We start from the raw sequence: 22,225 nt of genomic DNA on the forward strand, positions 1-22,225 counted from the left end.
CCATTCAGCAGTGAGATCCTGTTGCGTATACAATCAATGAGAAGTTTGAATCAGAACATGAATGGGCCAAATTATTTTACACTTAGTTAGACCTGACAAAGAGGTAATACATTAGAGGTGCTCAGTATCTTACAGGATCATATCATTAATACAGTTAATCAAACATGTTATAATCATCCAAACAAATGAAAGGCAGAAGAAATGTAAGATTATTAGTTCAATGGGATTACTTTTCCCCGAGCAAACCTTCCCAAAGCAGATGCATTCTTCTTTCCTCTTTCTTTTTCATTAGCTCATATGTTGGTGATACAGCATAGATCACTGTCTCCCAGATAGAACTGAATAAATTCTTTCCTTTAATATTACAATATTGTTCTTGAATAACTTTCCATAACAATATATTTTACATTTATGTAAAGCTCTCTGCATACAGTCATTATTTTTACTCTATATTTGCATTCAATATCATTGTGCTTAATACTTTTAAAGCAATTCTTTGCTTAATGTGAGAACAGAACACATTGTACCAATATCACTTTTACCCTTCTTGCACTGTAAATTACTCTTACAACAAAATCTATATGTGTGCACAGTTCATAAATCAGAGCAAATGTATTATTCTTATTGAGGCAAACTACCCTTGAAACTAAAGTGAATGCTCAGTCTGAACTATGACTTTCCAAGTTCAGGTTCAGTAGCTGTGAAATGTCTGGCTCCCATACAGATATATATAATGCAAGTGTCTGTTTGGATGATATCTCATCTCCCAACCCCCACTTGAAACACTATATGGGAAGTGCACAATCTGTGCACAGTCTCTGAATAACTTGAGGTGTTGGTCTGACAATGCAAATTACATACATTTAATGTATCTGTTAAGTTTCCAAATGTGAACTAGATATTTTAGGGATCCCAGGTGGAATGAGACTGAGCGGAATGCTCCTGCAATTAATAAAAAGAGCTGTACTGACTCTCCTGACATATGTGATTCCTGAGAGCTTACTAAACATAATGGCAGCCTATTGAGATGGAAGGCTTATAAGTTTTTTGGAACAAAGGCTGTCTTTTCATTCTATGCATTTACAGCACAATGAAGCCTTGATCGTAGGCACTACAAATAATAAATTATAGGTGGTTCTTGACACTAAATGACCTACTTGTATTTCTAGGCGTTCTGTGAAAGATGTATGGATAGTCTCATCTACATTTTTTTTTAAAGAAAATCCTGGTATCTACAGTAGTTTGTAGTGCTCAGGATTTCTGCATGTACTAAAAGGGATTAATGTGGGTAGAAAAATGGCACAGAGTGCTTCTAATACGCTCCCCTAGCTGTCTAGGGAAGATCTTGAAGAAGGTAGGAAACTGAAGCAGAGACAGACAAAAGGGTTGCAAAGATGTGGTTTCTTCTCCCTGTAGAGGATAGATTGGCATGTGCTTTCCTAATTATTTAAGTTTCACTTATAAGAAAAATAAGTTTTCATTGTGGATGGAACTCGTTTATGAGGGAACATCCTGGGTTATCTAATATCTACCTTTTTATTAATAACTTGATGACAAATACATTCCAAGACAGATTCTCTGCTGTGCTCACTGTGGAACAGAAACAGGACACTGGGGAAACAATCATTTTAGTGGTTTGTGGGAGATATCTGCTCCTTTTGCAACACTGGAGTGATAATCAGGGGAGAAGATGTCTCTGCATATTTAGCGCTATTGTAATAATCTATTTCACTGTATGCAGTAGCATGTGTTCAAAATGAAAAGAGAAATAGAAAAACAGCAGCAAGGGAGGCTTTGAAGAGCAAGATAGGAAATGGTCAAGATAGAAAATGTGAAGAGAGATATTCCATCCTTTCACTTTCAGTATGTTGCTGGCCTCACAAGCAGCTTCCAGTTCCTCTTGTGTAGTTATCCCAGCATAGAACTGGAGGTACATGGAGGTGAATCAGGCCCAACAGAAATTTCTGCAGTATACAGGGAGCAGGCCCATATACTACATTAGGTCATGAGCACTCTGAACTCACAGTGAAAGGGCTCTCCCAATGGCATGCTAGTTCTTTACAGAATGAAATGCCTAAGGAAGCTATTTCTGAAAGCAGCACCCAAAAAATAAGCAAGCAGATTTCTTCTGGTGAAATCTGACTAATATCTCAAAGATATTAGCATATGAAATGTATATATGAGGATTATTTATCTAGTGCTTTTGTTAAATGTGTTCTTCAACAAACAGGAATTGATCCAACGATATGCAAATATAGACCTGTGCGCTTGCTATTATGAAGCCTTGGTTAGAGTGGGAAGTAAAAATACTGTGATGGATCAAAGTAAATAAATCCAATATTATCATTTAGATTAGAGCAGAACCTAGAGGCTCCCAACTGAGATCAGGGCCTCCTTTTTCTAGGTGCTATACAGGCATGTACTAAGAAAGTCTCCATCTCAGAGTTTATGTATTTTTCAAGGCTAACTAAGGGTGGGTGGACAAACAGAGGCAAAAGGATTTACTGCAGGTCAGTGGCAGAGATACTTGCCCCAGGTTGTCTTCTTCCCAGTCCAGTGCTCTGTCCACCAGAGTGTGTTGTGATTAGTGTTCAGCATCTTGTAAATTAAATCCTGAGACTATCTCATTGGCACATGAGTTTCTGCAGAGTATGTATGGGGAAAATCTGGTTACTTCCAAAGTATTCAAAATGCCATTATCCAACATGTCAGTCTACTAAAGGCTGTTAAATTGAACAAGCAAACAAGCAAAGCTGCTGTTTGTTAGGATGCTAGGGGAGGGGAGGAGTGTATAGTAGTTGCCTGTGTGTTTATGCAGTGTGAATGTAATTATCTTGAATGTTTCAGTTATAGTATGATGTTGTGACACACCTGGGTACAATCTAGACTAGTGAGCAGCTGTCACCCTTGCTGTGCAATGCTGGGTGCCTTGCAATGTCTTGTTTGAAGCAGCCTTCCAGCATGAAAGGCTGAGTGCTTGTGTGTAACTGCAGCCTGACAGCCACACTCAGGTTACACTCTGGCTCTCACCAGCCTTGGTTAAGCTGATCCCAACACATCCTCAGTCTAAGATTTTCCCTTAGATATATATGTCCTGTAGTACCCAGCCCTCTCCTGGACAACACCAATTATACAAAATCTGTTATTTCCTTAATAGAAATAATATGCACACAACTTGCCACCCAAATGGAGTTTCTCAGATACTTCAATTTAAACATACTGGATTAAACAAAACAATAAAACAAGTTTATTAACTACAAAGATACATTTTAAGTGAGTACAAGCAATGAGGCATGAAAGTCAGAAACGGTTACCAAAAATACAGATAAAATGCAGCTGGTGCCTAACTTAACAAACTATATTAAATTCCAAAGCAAAGTTCTCACCACATTATTTTCAACCATTTCACTGACCAAACTTCTTGTCAGGATCCCTCCCTTAGTTCAATGGCTGCATAATTTGTCCCTTCAACTGCAGTATATTAGTGGGCAGAGAGAGGTGAGATGTGTCCCTTGGGATGGTTGTCCCTCATTTTTATACTTTCAGTCCCCCTCTTGAATGAACATTTCCAACTGGGTACCAGAAGACAAAAGGTCTATGTGGAAAGAGGTTCTCTGATGCTTCTTTTTTTCTCACCTGCTTGAGCTTCCTTTGTTTCCCATCCTGCTTGAAAAATCTGTTTACTGCTTAAATACATTTGTTTGAGACCGATCTGTTTGCCAACATTATTTTGCAACATGTTTTACTAATACCATTCAGTGGAATCTTCTAACTTCACATACAATGTTGCCACATATATTTTATCAGGATGATACTGATCAGAAAATTTCAAATGGTACTTTCAAGGCATAATTTGTTCAAAAGTGTGTAGGGTGTGAATACCCTACCTTCTATTACAGATGTAATGGTTGAATGCAATGCAAAAAAATATTGAATCAATAGTTGAGTTATGATCATATGTTCAAGCATTTATCCGGGTACATGACACCAACAAATAATCCTATCTTGCAATACAAACTCAACCTCATGAGGTCTTGAGGTTTTATACAATTTTGATTAACCCTGGTGTCATAGTATAATTCCCAAATCTGGACCTTAGCGTCCAAAATATGGGTACTAGCATGAATTCGCCTAAACTTAATTACCAGCTTAGATCTGACAGGCTGCCACCAATCAGGATTCTGAGTACATGATAAACTCTGGTCTCCCCAAACCTTCCCTGGGGACCACAAGACCCAAATTCCTTGAGTCTCCCAACAAAGGGAAATAAACCATTTCCCTTCCCCCTCCTTTCTTCCTCCCAGCTCTTTCCCGCCCTGGGTACACTAGGAGATCACCGTGATTCAATTCCTTGAATCACCACATAGAGAGGAATGATACCTTCCCCCAGAGGCAATCCAGATTCAAGCTCCGTGGATCTAAAACAAAGGGATTCCACCCTTCCCCTCCCTTCTCCTTCCCTGTTAAGTACAGATTCAATTCCCTTGAGCCTCAACAAGGGGAAAAAAATCAGACAGGTCTTAAAAAGCAAAACTTTTAATAAAAAGAAAGAAAAAATAAAAGGTCTATCTCTGCAATTTAGATGGTAAAAAGTTACAGGGTCTTTCAGCTTATAGGCAATAGAAAGAAAGCTTTCTCCAGCAGAAATACAATTTAAAATACTTTCACCCAAATACACATTAAAACTCTACCAGCCAGATACACAGTTGCAAATACAGAAAAACAATTAAAAAGACTAAACTGTCTTTCTACTTTTGTACTTACAAAATTGGAACAGAAGATTAGAGAGCCTGTAGGTATGTGTGGTCACTCTCAGAGCCTAGAGAGAACAAAGCAAAACCCAAAAACTACAAACAAAGGCTTCCCTCCACCGAGATTTGAAAGTATCTTGTTTCCTAATTGGTCCTCTGGTCAGGTGTTTCTTTGGTTCCCTGTTTGTTAACCCTTTACAGGTAAAAGAGACATTAACCCTTAACTATCTGTTTATGACACCTGGCCCAGAAATCTCTGCAGACTTCTAAATAATGTTCATATGTATTTCAGTCTACACTCTGCTGTTCTTTCAAAGAAGACCTCTTAGCCTTCTTTAAATATTTTAATTTTAAATAATTTGGGCAAAAATGTGCACTACTTATTCTACACTACTCTCATTGCCTAAAGGGATAAAACAGAGGATTTTAAGATTTAATTCATCCCCATTTTAGTGTTTTTATGTGAAGAGCCTGAACTTCCCACTGTTCTCATATCAAGATGTTAATTAACCCTCTTCTATGCTTGCTGTTCCTTTTCTGAGTATACCAGTCTTGTCTTATTCTCTGTCCTTGGATGTATAAATGGGAAATCTCAAAATAGGAGCAGAGAGTTATTTTCTCCTCTATATTTGGCATTGGTGCAACTTCTGCTGGAATACTGTGTCTACACTGGGCAGTGGTGGGCAACCTGCGACCTGCAGGCTGCACGCAGCCTGTCAGGGTAATCCGCTGGCGGGCTATAAGACAGTTTGTTTACATTGACTGTTGACCATTCCCAGTCAGTGGGACTTGTGGGAAGTGGCACAGGCTGCAGGCACGTTTTGGCTGCCACTTCCGCAGCATCCATTGGCCGGGAATGGCGAACTGCAGCCACTCGGACCTGTGGGCGGCTGTGCTTGCAGAAGCTCAGTGTAAAAAAACTGTCTTGCAGCCTGCCAGTGGCTTACCCTGACAGGCTGCAGTTGGCTCACCACTGATTTTGAGTGTCTACAGTTCAAGAAGGATGTTGATAAATTGAAGAGGCTTCAGAGAAGAGCCACAAGAATGATTAAAGGATTAGAAAGCATGCCTTACAGTGATGGATTTAAGGAGCGTAATCTATTTTGCTTAACAAAGGGAAGGTTAGGGATTGATTTGATTAGAGTACCTGTATGAGGAGCAAATATTTGATAATGGACTCTTCAGTCTAGGAGAGAAAGGTATTACATGATCCAACGATTGGAAGTTAAAGCTTGACAAATTTTAGATTGGAAATAATATGTATTTTTTTTAACAGAGAAGGTAATTAATCTTTGGAACAATTTACAAGGGATCAAGTGAATTCTATCCTGCATATTAGAAACAGTAACTTCCTTTTACCTCTTGGCAGTTTTATCCTTTCTTAAGATACAGCTCCTTCATGCTTACCCCTCTTTCCTGCCAGCCTTCTCAATAGCTCCTGTTTCCCAACCCAGAACAATCAGTTCACTTGTCTTTCTCTCCCACTTCCTCAGGTCGTTTCCCATTCCCCTGTGAGCAGCACAGCAGAAATGTTAACATTTAAATGTCGATAATGTATGTTTCGGAATTAATGTCCTTTGAGATGAATTGGAAAGCTCATAACTCTCTGGTGCTCTTTTTCTATCTGCAGACTCAGTAAACCATCACTTTTCAGTTCACGCTTTAGGTTTCTCCTGTAAACCGGGGTAGAATATTATTTTTTTCTAATTAAATTTAGAATTATATAACACACATAATGGAATGTGCCTAAAAGTTGCAAACAATTCTTTCTCGTGTTGCATGGCAGTGCTGCTTGTTTCTATGAAAAGAAAGAAACACATACAAGAAGAAAAATCAATGGGTTTATTCCTGGTGCACAAATAGTTCCTATTCTCAATCGTTAAAGTAGCTTAGTTCAGTGGTTCTCAAACTTTTTTCCACCAAGGACCCTTTGGCATCTGATGAGATTTCCCTGGCCCCTTTCATTTTTTATACTTAAATTTCATGTTGTTTTTATTTTATTAACTAGGTTAGTTTATTATTTTTTTTACATAAAAATTGTAATTAAAATAAGACTCAATTACAGATAGTTTACTTTTGGTTCCTTTAATATAAGTTATTGCATCACTCTTATTTTCACTTTAACTAACCTAGTCAAGGGTCAGATGCCCACATACCTATGTCTTGGGGAACCCCGCTTTGGGAACCATTGCCTTAGCTTAAACAGGTAATGTAATGTCATCTCAAAAAACATTTAGCTCTCATTAAGAAACATGGCCTACTATAAAAAATGACTTGAAAATCTTGTGTTCATAGACTGCCATATTCATCCAAAAGGGAAGTGCTACTGAATCTATTCTCATTCCCATTTTGGTGTAGCATTTATATTAGCAACTTTACCTTTCTTAATCAGTAGCTCAAGTGAATATCTGCAAAATTCAGTTTTTTACAAAAAGGTAAACAGGAAAACATGCCAATGCTTGCTGTCACATTCCACAAACCACTACATTCTTCTTTTCAGCAACTTTGAAGTCAAGTGTCTATGCCTGTTTAATGCACTAGTATATTTTTTCCTGCATTGTTTGTTTGTTTACTATTTTAGTCCTACCACAAGAGCGGTGGAGGAAAAGCTAAAGGATCTACAATGACAGAGTTCCATTAAAATCCTTCCTGAAAGGTAGCATTACTTATCAAATTTATAGGCTTTGGTAAAGTAGTTTAATCAAGTTAGAACTCCCTCAGTCTAATTCTCCACTGTGTTGTACCATTTGCAGTCATTTACATATGTGCAAAGTGTTCCCTTCTGATTGGTAGTATTTTACACCAACTTTGCTGTAAGTGCAAATAAGTTCATAAGGTGCAAGACTGAGAATGAAGCTCTCTCTGAGAGGCTGAATGCCTCCTGGATTTCTCCAATACCTTGATGGAAGTATAATTTATGACATTCATGTATATGTTGCAGCTAAAGCTTGTTGGGAAATGTTTTTCTGCAGACAACTTACTTTTTTTGTCAAAAAAAATCAAAGAACTGTTTGGTTTTGGCAACGAAAAACAGCCAAAACTCCAAAAAACTGTTGATTTTCTGACATAATCTAAAACTTTCAGGGAAATCAGACACTTTCGATGCAACTTGACTGAGTTGAAAACTCAATATTCCATCAATGTTTTGGAAGAAAACTTTCAACCAGCCCTAGTTGCAGCATACTGCCCACTGCATAGCCATCCAGCTCTGCTGACTGATGCATGAGTGGGAGTGGAGCAACAACTCTTCCTACTTCCTGCCCCATATTGGCATTTTTTTTTTTGGCATATGAAAATTTGTAGCTTACACCTGTGGATTACTGGCAGTATATTCCAACCATTGACCAGCTGTGCAGTGCCTGGGGTACACTGAGCTACTCCAACATGTGCTTTGCTACAGCACTTGGTAGCACACCAAGCACATGACTTGGGCACCTGATTAATGTGCTTCAGCTCTTGGGTTCTGTTAGCTGAAGCAGTAAGTGTATCCCAATATTCATTTCTCCAATCCTCATGCTTCTACTAGGGCCTCAAGACACCCTACCTCCATGATCCACTCCCCACCAACCATCCTTATATCTGCCACAAAACATTCTCCTCTGGTCCTACATCATTTGCGCCACCCTCAAGCCAGGAGAAGAGTAGCTGATTCACTTGCAGCATTACAAATGACACTGCCCTCTGTTGAACCTGTGAGTGTCTAGTTATTGTTCACACTGTAAAACAGCTATTAAAAGCTACTTATAGGAGATTTAATAAGTAAATAAATTTAAAAAAAGAATCTGATCCCCTTGCTTCTTTGTCATTTGTTAGCATTATAAGAGAAACCTTAAATGACATGTTATTCCATATTCAGATATAAGAACAAAGGAATTTACTTTAATAAGAACAAAATAGATGCCCCTTGCAGATTGCTTAATCACTGGCCACCCCTCTATGTTTGAAATTACCATTATACAGTCGTTTCTGTGAACACTGCATTAGACTCATATTAAAATATAGTGTATGAGTAATATATGAATAGTACTCTATGTTTTGACATCACATCAATTTTCTCCTTTCTTTAGCTATTATAGCATAGCTTATCATGACTCTTGTTTAAATAAGAACTTTGTTCTCATTCAGTGTTTAAAAATAATGCATAATTATTCCTCTCTTTCTGTTATTGCCCTCTATGATCTGACCTTCAAATGTCAGCTTGCTTCTTCTTGATCATGCATATAATATGCACCTTGACTCACTTACCTGAAGCCAAATTAGACAAAGGTCCTTTCATGATTCAAGCCTTGAGTTAACAAATCATATTGTATCCATTATTTAGCCGCTTTATACTAAAGGAAAAATACATATTTTAGCCACTGTTAGCATTTTTTCTTTTCTGATCTAGAATAAAAGTGACAGAAACACAGAAAATGCAGCTTGCAGCATAAAGACAAATGTAATACATACTGCTATTCAGACACTAATGCATGAGCAATATCAAATCACATTCCAAAGAATCAAAAGAGAACTCCAGTCTTAGGGCTATATAATCCTCAAACTAGTTCAGAGTGTTTATAGCTTAGTTATATTTAACTTTTCTTCAGGCACTACATATAGCATAAGCTAATATTATATTCTTTCTTCCATGGATAATAGTTCCAATGCAAAGTATCCCTCACTGTGTGTAAAGTTTCAGGTAACATTAGTTTCTTGTTTTACTTAGATTTAATTGTACATTTATTATATATTTTCTTTTTTACCTGTATAAGTTTTATGTTCTCCAGTAGGAAATTCTTATCCATTCCCAGAATAGGCCCCGTGAAAATGCCCCTATAACAGATCTTGCAAATTGTAATACATTAGAGAATGGGAGATATTTGATTATGAAACCCCTTTTGTGAAAAGTAAAATCAATATCTTAAATATTTGCAGAGCTATTTTTAAGTCTACAGGTATCTCTCTCAGAATCAAAAGACTGATAGAAAATTTACTGGTTTCTCTTCTTTCACATACCAGTGCAAAGCAGGATTATCTAACTCAACTGACATCAAATAACTTACACATATGTAAACAGGGCCAATGCAAGGAAGTTTCACGCCCTAGGTGAATCTTCCACCTTGCGCCACCCCCCCAGCTAACCATGCCCCCCACACCCCTGTGGCAGCTAACCACGCCCACCTGCCTCTCCCACCCGAGGAGCCCCCCCTACCCCCCGCGATAGCTAACCCCAATTGGGCTTGCCTGTGGGAATGACTCCATAGGATGGTGAATAGGGGACACAACCCTCTGGGAAGGGGGAATATCTGGGTGCTAGTTCCTGCACCAGTGAATATTTAACTATTCATACAAAGTGGAACAGCTTCAACAGGACAGCTTGCAAACCACTGCAGAACAGCCTGTAGCCTGAGAGTCAAGGTATTCACCTGGGATAACTTGGTTCAAATCTTGCTCTGGGGTGTAGGTTTAAACTTGCATCACTCCACCCTAGATGAGTGCCCTAGTCACCAGATTAGTGGGTATAAGGAAAGCAGTGGGTTCTCTTCCTCTATGACTGGCATCTAATAAAAAAAAAAAAAGTGTTGAAATTGACATGAGTTTGAAAAAATGTTTCAATTGACCCAAATCTGTGTTAGTTATTTTGAGAAAAAAGTTTAGGCCAAAAATTCACCCTTTTTTTTTTTTTTTTAATATGTGGGGAATTGAGGCGTAAAGTCTAAATAACAGGATGTACATGGAATTAAAGCATGCAGAGTCCCAGTTCAATAAGACTATCCTTCCTTCATTTTCCCTGACTTTCTTGTTTTGTTTTCCTTATTATCTGGGAGATTTGCATGATGATGTGCACTTTGATTACTAGACCTGGTCAAAAATATTTGCTAAAACTATTTTTGTTTGAAAAATGGGCTTTTAAAAAAATGCAAGAAACTACGTTTTTTAAATATTTGTTTCCTGTGTAACTTTTCAACATTGATTTAAAAAAAACCCACATTTTATTGAAAATGGTTGATGTGTTGTTTTTTGTTTACACAGGTACCCCATTTATTGAAGCCCAGGTTTCAGAAAATGATATGTTTAGATTAATTATTTTCATTAACAGCTCTTGTGAAAAAATAGTGAACAACAAATTCACTTTTAAGACTGAAAAACAGAAATGATTGACTTTTTTTTTCAAATTTCAACCACCTCATTTATGCCCTCATTATTTAACACCATAATTATTTTTTTCCATCACACTTAATTACTCTGGGGACAATTATAATGTCCCAGTGGCTTATGTCTTCCACGGATTAATGAACTTTAAAACAACAACGAATCTTTGTGTGCGTGTATACATGCACACACACACACACGTACATTCTTTGTGGCTTTAGAATTTATTAATCCATGGAAGTCATAAGCCACTGGGACTTATATAGTCAGAAGACTCACTAATGGAGAGATGATCTCAGCTGAGTGTTGGAGGAGAGCAGGCCAATATACTTGCTTGAACTTCTATAATTAAAGAACCCATACTTGTCATTTAATTTTCATTATTCAAAAATAATAATTTACAATAGTGACTGCTTCCACCATTCATCAAATGAATGTGGGTGGGAGAATAGCTTGTTTGCTGTAGCACACATCATGCTAACTTTGTTGTTTTCTGTGATAGCCCTTCCGGCCATAAACTCTTCTGACATGGCCTAGCTTCTTCCTGCTACTAGCATCAGAAGACATGACAAATGACTCAGAATGAAATGCAAGTCAGTGAGTTGTCAGTGACAAATATGCATTCTAAGCACTTTTACCCAGGTATACATGCCAGTGGTGCAGTGTGCTATTCCCCTCTTCAACAACCCATAACTGAGAATTCACTTTCTCTTTCACACTCTTATAATTCCTAGGAACTGCTCTGAAGGACAGAAACATTGTTTGAGAAAAGGCATAAACTGTTTTGACTGTCAGCAAACGGTCCTATAATCTCTAAAATTCTGTTTATTCTGTCACAGTAACTAACATTAAAATGTGGTCATAGTTCATTAGAAATGACAACTTCTTCTGAGACACATTAAATAAGTGATATTTTTAGTTTTGTAGAAACTTCCCACTACAAATTAAAAAATCTGTTTTTTAGGGGAAAAAAATCATGTTTTTGAAAACAATTTTGGGGATTTAGTTTGTTTGTTCTGTTTTTGGTAAAAATGTCTCTGTTTTCAGTTTGAAAAAAATGTGGGGTTTGGGGGATTTCAGTTTCTGACTTCCCATTTTTGTCAATACAAAAGAACATTTTGTCAAATTATTATTTGTGAAAACTTTCATATTTGGTGAAAAGTCATTGTCTGCCTTTAAATTACTTTTCAATGCAAAAAACAAACAAACAAACAAAAAACTTCAACCAGTTCTAGTGAATCTCCCTTATACTTTGGTCAACTTGTTTTCCAATGTATAATGGATTGAATCTACTATGTGTTTTTTCGTATAAGGAAAATATGGCCCACTCTCCATCAATCCCATCTGAGCACACTAGAGGGATTAGAGGAGGAAGAATGCCATCTCCACCTCATACCTCTGTGCATGTTTGCAGCCCATTCCTTCAAGTATGCTGGGACTTTGGAGTTAGTGGTAGGGTTGTGTCTAGCTTCTCTTAAGACTCTTCTGATTTACCATTGGAAACTTGACTGGAAGTTAATACTGACATAAAATAGCCATGTCTAAGCATTAACTTCTGCTTAGTCTCCTTTAAGAGCTAAGCAGACGATAAGAAGGGCGGTGGGGTTAAAGGTGGTTGGGCATCTGTGCAGAGACCATATGTATCCAGGAGTGTTTACCAAGATCAATGCGGATCTTAAACTCTATTGGTTTTGAGTGGGCAAAACCTCTTCTATTCCTGGGATGTAGTGGCCAACTTCACCCTTCCTTCCTCCAGGTAGAACAATGAACAGAGAATTCAAGAAGTTTAAACTTTCCCTACCCTCTATGTTTTCTCTATGCAGAGGAGACTATTGGCCCATTGCCATCAAATTATTGATATTGGTAACAATGGGACAACATTTTCCTCTGTGTAGGAAAAAAACATGCTTGGATGTTTATAGATTAGATTACATACCAATTAAATGGCAGATTGGAGGAAAATGCTTTCTAAGTATTAAAATACTGCTGTATCCTTGTTTTTCCACAATAATTTCTGGGAATTTCTGAACTGCTGTGGATGGAGAAATCTCATTCTAAAAGTCTAATATAGGAAATGTGGAATTTTAATTGTGACTATAAGGTACTGTCATTATTACTACTTTAATCTTTTCTGAGCACTGTATAAAGGGAAATGATCTGAGCCAATGGCTCAGGGAGTCTGGGTAAAATAACCTACAGTTTGTGTGGAAAGCATTCTGGCCTGGCTCTTACTTTGGCATACAGTCAGTTGTAATGCTCCAGTTACATGATCCTGTAAAATGGTGCCTTTCTACTCAATTGGCCATGCATCGAAGGGAAGTGGCAATCCTAGAATTTTCACACTGAAAGATTTAGCTATGGATTTATTTTGTTTAAATGGGACAGCAGCCCAGAAAAAAGACACCAGTATTAGTTTAATGAATCACTGTAAATTATTTTATCCTCAATCCCTGAGCTAACAATTCAGATAATTTTACTCTCACCTACTGAAAAACTGAGAGAAGTACTTTGGAGACGCAATCTAAAATTTTTTTTAATTTAGATTTCTTAGGTGAAATATCTGTCTAACTACAATCTTGCAGTATTTTAATATTTAGAAAGCATTTTCCCGCCACATTCCAGTGCCTCATGTATAAGCTGCTGCGCCCCCATACAAGTTATGCAGCTGCATACCTAGATGATGTCATCATCCATATGCCAGACTTCAGAACCCACTTGAAGAAAGTTGAGGGAGTACTGCACACTTCAAGGTGGGCTGGCCTCACCACTAATCCTGCTAAATGCACCATAGGGCTAGCAGAGGCTAGGTACTGGGATATATTGTAGGAAGGGGCATAGTGAAGCCCCAAACGAACAAGCTAGAGGTGATTCAAAACTGGCCCTGGCTGACCTGAAAGAAGCAGGTCCACATGTTCCTAGGCTACTACCGATGTTTTATTCCCCACTTCACCACTAGGGCAAGTCCCCTAACAGACCTGGTGAAGGCCTGAGGTCCAGACATGGTGAAGTGGACCATCGCAGCAGAGGGGGGATTCACAGGCCTTTGGACAGCCCTCTGTAAGTAAGACGTACTTATAGCCCCAGACTTTAACAAGGAGTTTATTTTACAAACAGACGCCTTCGGAGGTGGGGTTGGGGGAGGTTCTGTGCCAAATGGTGGGAGAAGAAGAACACTTGATCCTCTACACTTTAAAAAGGAAATCAGCAACCCAAAAAACTGGGAAGACTGCACAGGCAGAACAGAGTGGCACTACACCATACAACAAGCCACAGCTCACTTTGAGGAGAACAGACATGTTCATGAGAAAGAGAAGTGGCAAAGAAGGAAAGAAAGGGCACAACAGTCCAGCCAGTGACTATGTCCCCTCCAAGATTACACCTGTCACTTTTGTGGGAAAATCTGCAGGGCACGAATTGGGCTCCTCGGCCACTTTAAAACCCATGGATGAACCCCATTGGCAGATATCCTTGCCTTGAACGATCCTCCAGCTTCTGCTTGCTCAGATCTGGACAATCTGGCAACCACTGTGGTTCTGGACCCAGACACTTCTACTCATGCACCAACATTGGATGAAGTGAAGTGTGTCATTTGTAATCTGAAAAACTGACGTTCAACCAGTGCTGATGGCACCTCCCCCCCCCCCCGAGCTGCTAAAATGCACGATTAACCCGGGAAGGTGTGTGTGGATGTTCTTCTGGCACGCTTGAAGCCTCTGCTACATTGGAAGTGTTTGGCTTTACAAGGCACAGGTCCACATTAGACTTTTATAACTGGCTTGGTATATCTTGTGGTAGAATAATCACCAGTTTTGGGGGAGCCTTCCCCTATTTTTCACCAGTTCGTCCTGAATCTGACATCCTTAGCTGTGACACACTGAGGCACAGTGACATAGGTTTTGTCTGCAGAAAATTGGCTCTACAGCAAATATTTAGGGGGAAGGCAAGGAATTTTGTCTGAAAGCCAAAATACTTGATTTAAAAATGGGGACATAAAATGATGCCATGGTTTCCCATTTTGTAGTTAGAGTCTTATATTACCATTCTCCTTTAGGGATCCAGTTCTCTGGCCAGACTACGTCTCCCGGGTGCCAAGCTTTCTCTCCACTTCATAAGGAGAGAGGAGGTGCATCCTTTCAGTCCTGGCCACATTGTGTCATGGGAGATATAGCCCCGTAGATCAAGGAGAATGGGAGCATAAAGCACCTAACTACAACTCCCACGAAGCATCGTGCTTCTATTTTGAATAGAAATAGTTTGGCTTTTGGTTGAAAGCTTTGTTTATTGGCTGTTTAATTTTTTTTTTTCATTAAATGTAAAAGCTTTGCTTGGAAAGTAGACACTTTTCAAGTAAAATTCTGGTTTGTCAAAACAGTTTAAATGAAAAAGTTTTGACCAGCCCTGTACAATCTCCCTCCTGCAAATGCACCTAGTATAGCAAGACAGCCTATCACTAATAAAAATACTGATGCATACAGTATTGGTAGTCACAGAAGACTCTGTGAAGACACACGTCTGTTCGAGGAAACAGCAGAATTGGTATGTGTGACTCACCACAGATAGTTATTTAGGAATGACAACCTATGTATTGTGGTTATTTTCTGATCCTGTATTGATGGAGGAAGCCCACTGATCATTAGTATATTCCTACCTCTTTGTTTTCTGCCAACTCAGTGATAAGGTTGAGAAGCATTTGATGAACAGTTTGAGAGTGGCCAGTTTAATTGTTAGCTAGATTAGATGAAGTAAATAATAGGGCTGTCAAGCAATTAAAAAAATTAAGTGTTTAATCTCGTGATTAAAAACATTTATTGCTATTAAACACAATGTTAAACAATAATAGAATACCATTTATTTAAATATTTTTGGATGTTTTCTACATTTTCAAATATATTTATTTCAATTATAACACAAAATACAAAGCGTAAAGGGCTCACTTTATATTTATTTTTCATGACAAATATTTGCACTGTAAAAAACAAAATAAAATGTATTTTTCAATTCACCTAAGACAAGTACTGTAGTACAATCTCTTTATCATGAAAGTTGAAATTACAAGTGTAGAATTATGTACAGAAAATAACTGCATTCAAAAATAAATATAATGTAAAACTTTAGAGCCTACAACTCTACTCAGTCCTACTTCTTGTTCAGCCAATTGCACAGACAAACAAGTTTGTTTACATTTGCAGACAATAATTCTGCTTGCTTCTTGTCTATAGTATCACCTGAAAATGAGAACAGGCATTTTCATAGCGCTGTTGTGGCTGGGATCAAAAGATATTTATGTGCCATATGCACTAAAGATTCATATGTACCTTCATGCTTCAACCACCTTTCAAGAAGACGTGTCCATGCTGATAACATGTTCTGCTCAATAACCATCCAAGGCAATACAGACTGACCCATGTTCATTTTCATCCTCTGAGTCAGTCAGATGCCACCAGCAGAAGGTTGATTTTCTTTTTGGGTGGTTTGGGTTCTGTAGCTTCTGCATTGGAGTATTACTCTTTTAAGACTTCTGAAAGCATGCTCCACACCTCATCCATCTCAGATTTTGAAAGGCACTTCAGATTCTTAAACCTTGGGTCAAGTGCTGTAGCTAACTTTAGAAATCTCACATTAGTACCTTCTTTGCGTTTTGTCAAATCTGCAAGAAAAGTGTTCTTAAAATGAGCAACATGTGCTGAGTCATCATCCAAGACTTCTATAACATGAAATACATAGCAGAATGCGGGTAAAATAGAGCCGGAGACATACAATTCTCCCTCAAGGAGTTCAGTCACAAATTTAATTAACACATTGTTTTTTTAGAAAGCATCATATGCATGGAAGCATGTTCTCTGGTATGGTTGTATGGGGAGACTTTGGCAAACCAGTAAAGTGCCTAAAACCACTATTGCTTATTGTTAAAAGGCAATGAAGTCAGCAAGCTGTAAATTGATCATTCAGCAAACTCAGTTTGACCAAGGCAGGAGGGGAGGGAGTTTTGGGGGCCATGGAAACGGTAGTTTGACCCCACTTCCTTCCTGATAAGAATTGTGTTGCAGTTGTTGATACATGCATTTTAAAAAGTGCAGGAATGTTTATTGGGGTCTCAGAGCTGCAGACTCTGGAAAACCCACACCTGGTTAATCAATAGTCAGAAGGATCCTCTTGCTTGAAACTGCTTACTTAACAAGGTTTCTTTAAGGGACATTTCATTCTATTACTAATGTATACATAAGGGGAAAAAGCTTGAGATAGTTGGACTCGTTTGGGGACTCTTTTGCACTCTCCCTCTGGATACATCTTGCAGTCCCCACCAGCAGACAGAAGATTTGACCACCAGAAGCCTGCTGCTGTGTCACTCAAGAGCCACACTCAGCTTTGGTAATTTTAAAGGGTTGGGGGTGTTTTACTAACTTGTTGCGGACGTGTGTAAGTGCTTGAGACTAGTAAAGTTTAGCTTTAAGTGAAAGTACTCTTGTGTTGTCCTGTTTGTGCCAGCCATCTATCGGTCGGATGGCTGTGTCTCCCCTGATTTATTTCCTGACACCTCCTTGTACAGAATAAAGTTACCAAGAGCTTTGGGTTGAAAGAACGCCGGGTAACATGGTGGCAGAAGCATGAAGCACCATATGAATGGTTAGCATATCTGGCCTGTAAATGCCTTGCAATGCTGGCTACAAAAGTCCCATGCGAAGACCTATTCTCATTTTCAGGAGACATTGTAAATAAGAAGAGGGCAACATTATCTCCCGTAAATGTAAATAAATGTGGTTGTCTTAGCAATTGGCTAAACGAGAAGTAGGACTGAGTGGACTTGTAGGCTCTGAAGTTTTACATTGTTTTGTTTTTGAGTGCAGTTATGTAAAAAAACAAAATGTACATTGATAAGTTGCACTTTCATGATAAATAGATTGCACTACGGTACTTGTATGAGGTGAATTGAAAAATACTGTTTCTTTTGTTAATCATTTTTACATATTGTAATCAAAAATAATAATATAAAGTGAGCAGTGTATACTTTGCATTTTGTGTTGCAATTGAAATCAATATATGTGAAAATGTAGAAGAACATGCAGAAATAATGAATAAATTTCAAATGCTATTCTATTGTTTTACAGTGCTATTAAAACAGATTAATCACAATTAATTTTTTGAGTTAATCATGTGAGTTAACTGCCATTAATTGACAGCCCTAATAAATAATGCGGGTATGTACTTAATCTCTTGCTATTGCCACAGGAACAACATTACTGCTTTCATAAAAGGATTGCACATCAAGGCTACATAATCTTAGGCTTCCAAATCTTTATTTAGGTATATAAATAAGTGGCTTGATTTTCAAAAAAAGTCCTGACCATATCCAGGAGCTCCCACTAACTTCCGGCTATCTATCTAGGCACCTATGTAAGGATATAAAGACCCAGACATAGGGATTCATTTCTTTGTGTTGGCCAAAATGTCCAAAGAGATCTAATGAACAAGTTTTGAATATGACCTCAAGAAAAATTTCATTAATCTCTCATTCTTCAATGTCCTTTTTACCTCTGTCAATATACATCAGCCGCAGGTCCTGAATTTCCACTGTCATTGCTGAGTGACCATTACACTGAGTGAACAGGTGCAAAGTGGGTATAAAAGACTGTCATTTGGGTGTAAATTACTCCATAAGGAGGCTGATGGAACAAATAAAAAATGTGTTATGGATGTTTATGGAAATGACTACCACATACATAGAACACCATCAGAATCTGGGGCAGAACTTTGTTTTGTATGGAAGTTGCATGATTGTTCCAATGCAAAGTGGAAATAAAGGAAGGAAGTTAATGCAACACTAATAAAAATATTATGCCAATAAATACACACTCTAACTTGAATTGGCATAAACCATAAATAAACACTAACAAAAACAATTTGGCGGCATGTGTCTAACCTGGATGTAGTTTTGGCTGAATAAAAAAATAAATTAAACAAATTGAAACTTTTGACATTGAGCTAGATTTGTTTAATAATTTTTGAAATGGTATAAAACACCCAAAATGTAACAAAACAAACACAAAAATTCATTTCAGGTCAAATGAAATTTTAGTTAACCTGAAATAATTTGGGTTTTTTTTTGTGTGTGGGGGTTTTGTTTGTTTGTTTGTTTGTTTGTTTTTGGAGGGCGCAGAAAGGCAGTTGATGAGTTTCAGTGAGGAAAAAAATAAACAAAAACAATCAGCTTTGGGTTGGTACAAATCAATATAGGCTTGGAAGTATGTTTTTGGTCTGACCAGTCCACCCATCAAAATATCAATTATTTGCTCTTCCTTAATATTTGGGCAAACTGCATCTCTTTCCATTATAAATTGAGGTTAAGTAATGATATTTACAATAATGTTGCAGTGCTTTGTGAGGCCTAAATATTTAGAGCCAGTGTGCTGGTGTAAACAGACATAGCTCCAGTGAAGCACAGGATCTCATACTTCATGTTTGTAAAGCACTTTACAATCCACAGATAAAAAATGTTAAATAAATGCAAATAATGTTTGTTTTCCATGCAAGAGCTGATGACATACAGTTACTTAAAACACAACAGAAAGTACTTACATTTCATTGTGGACCATTTATTATTTCATAACAGTTAAGTATAAATATATCTACAGATCTATGGAGAGGCCTCTCTTCTTCTTCAGTGCTCTGAACTGATTTCTTTGATGGAAGATTACACATTATAGTGTTTCAATGAATGACTGTCTGGAAAGGTTTTATGATCTAGATAATAGTTTTCTCAAACACCATTTAGATCTTTAATTTTTTCTGTAACTGCATCAGCCAATACGCTATAGAGGATGCAACTAGAAAGTAACTTGTTTGAGTTCACTTTTATAAACTGAAATGACAGAATGTCAATTTTTATTTTCAGGCTGCATGCTGTGTTTCTAAAATAAGTAAACAGCTGTATGAAATCTAATTGAATTTATTTTGATACTTTGTTACTAGACCTACAGTCCAATTGTTTTGTCAATTGCAATAAAACAGCCTATCACCGGAGCAGTGAAAAATGAAGACTACTCATATTTCTCATTTGGGTATTGCAGATTTGACACATAATTTTCCAAGGCTTTCTTTTCAGGTGTTTTATCTTGGTCTTTGTCTCTCTCTTGGTCCTTGCTCTCCAACCCTTTGTGTATTATTGCTTTCTTCTTAGGCCCTCATCTTGCAAGTATTTTTGCAGGAGATAAGGCTTTGAGTTGACCGCTCAGGTCAACATGAACTGTTCTTATACCACCTTCATAATTGAAGTACCTTGGTATGTTTGTGTGTGTTTAGGTTAAAGAAGGCAAGGTCAAAGAATTGTGCTTTGGAGTTGGTGAGGTTTGTGATGATTCTTAATTCTTTTGGGAGTTTGCTCCAAAGTTGCAGATCAGCCCCAAGAATGCTCAGTTTCCTGCACAGATGATCTTTATCCTTCTTGTAGAACATTCCTTTGGGCCTGAAGAGTGGAGTTACCAATTGTGGTCCTCGTCTGAGGACTTTAAGGTAAACTTTTAGATTTGCTGGGCCCAAGCCTTTGACATAAGGACTGAGACATTCAGCTTTTCTTGTTATTCTGTGGGAAGCCAACATAGACAGCAGAAGACAGGTCTGAAGAGATGCACTCCAGTGTTCTTTACTAGTTGGAGTGTCTTAAGAGATGATGGCTTCATAGCCAGGTATACTATATTGCTGTAATCCAGATGGGAGATAACACAGTCATATATAACTGTGAGTAAGTCATTGTCTTTCCATGAAGAGGTGGAGTCGCTTAGCCAGTGGACAGCTTAAAGTAGCTCCTACCTAAAATTACACATGTGTTTTCAGGAATAAGGCCTTAGATAGTACATTGTCTGGGATAGGCAGTCTTTCTTAGTATGTATTTGTACAGTGCTTAGTCAATTTAACAGCACTCAATTGGACTCAGTCCCTGTGTTATAAACATTAAATAATGATCTGAATGCCAATAGATATAAATTTTCATTTCATTTTCAGCATTTGATGAAAGCATCATGCTCAGAAAATAAGCAAACCACTTAACCTATCTGAGGTTAAGTTAAAAGAAAAAAGTCCCAAATGTGTACATCATTGTATAAATATCCATGTTGAAGGATTTACACCTTCCTATGAAGAATCTGGAACTGACCATTGCCTGTGACAGACCACCATCAAAGATTTGATACTAAACTAAGATATTTGTTCTTTTCCACTATCACTATTCTTAGGAAATATATGAATCAGTATACTGAGTCAAGCCAGTCCATTTGGTCCAGTATCCTGTTACCAACAATGTCCAATACTAGATACCTCAAAGAAAAATGCAAGAAAATCCACAAACTAGGAATTTATGGCATAACCTGAATATTCCTGTTAGCCATATACTTTTCAAATTCTGCTAAACAGTTGGCCTCAACATCATGCAACAATGTAGGCTAAATTGTAGGTTAGAAAAAAAGTATTTCCTTTTATCCTTTTCCCCCCATTCTAATTCCAAAATTATTTTGACAAGCATCATTTTTCACTTAAATATCAAGATGCATTAAATTTGAAAATTCATATAAAATATAGGAAAGGAAAAATGTATTTCATCAATACTTGACCCCTCCTTCCTTCCCACAGGAACTGCTATTTATAGGGGACTAAGTGGGAGGTTCCCCTTTGTCGTTCCATAGATGTCTTTTACATTTAAAAAAGGCAGAACAGTGGAACCAAGCAGAGGAGCTGCTATGAGACCTGGCAATTTATAGAATGGGTACAGTCTGTACAAAAGGAGCTTACAAAATTGGCAAATATTTTCTGAAAAACAATATACATCATTTTCCTCTTAGGCCACTTGGCTCCAAAAATTCAGTTTTGTAAACTTTTCTTGAAATAGTGTTTTCATGTCAAAGCATACAAATATCCTATTTTAGGAAAAAATTCAAAATGTCAACATTTTCACTCAAAAGTTGATCCACATATCAAATAAAATCCCATGAAATGTCATTGGTGGAGGGGGTGGTTGCAAAATGGGATTAACTTTACAAAATCAAAATGAAGTGACACAATACACATTGAGATTTTCTGTTTTTTTTTCTTGTGAATGTTTATATTAGGCCTACGATCCAATCCATTTCCTCTGAGTTGATTGTGGGGAGACTATGTTCTCTTTTCAAATGGTTTATTTGTTTGTTTGTATTGCCATGTGGTATTTCACGTTATTGCCATCAGAACGCTGGCTGCAGAGGTGAAGGTAGCCAGTATGCCCCGGTACGGCATACCGGCAAGAGCCAGTGCGCCATACTGGGGCAGCAACTGTAGCCCCAGGCCCTTTAAATTGCTGCCAGAGCCCCACTGCTGGA

The sequence above is a fragment of the Gopherus evgoodei genome, chromosome 2 (genome assembly GCF_007399415.2).
Source record: "Gopherus evgoodei ecotype Sinaloan lineage chromosome 2, rGopEvg1_v1.p, whole genome shotgun sequence".
In the NCBI taxonomy this organism is placed as follows: domain Eukaryota; kingdom Metazoa; phylum Chordata; order Testudines; family Testudinidae; genus Gopherus; species Gopherus evgoodei.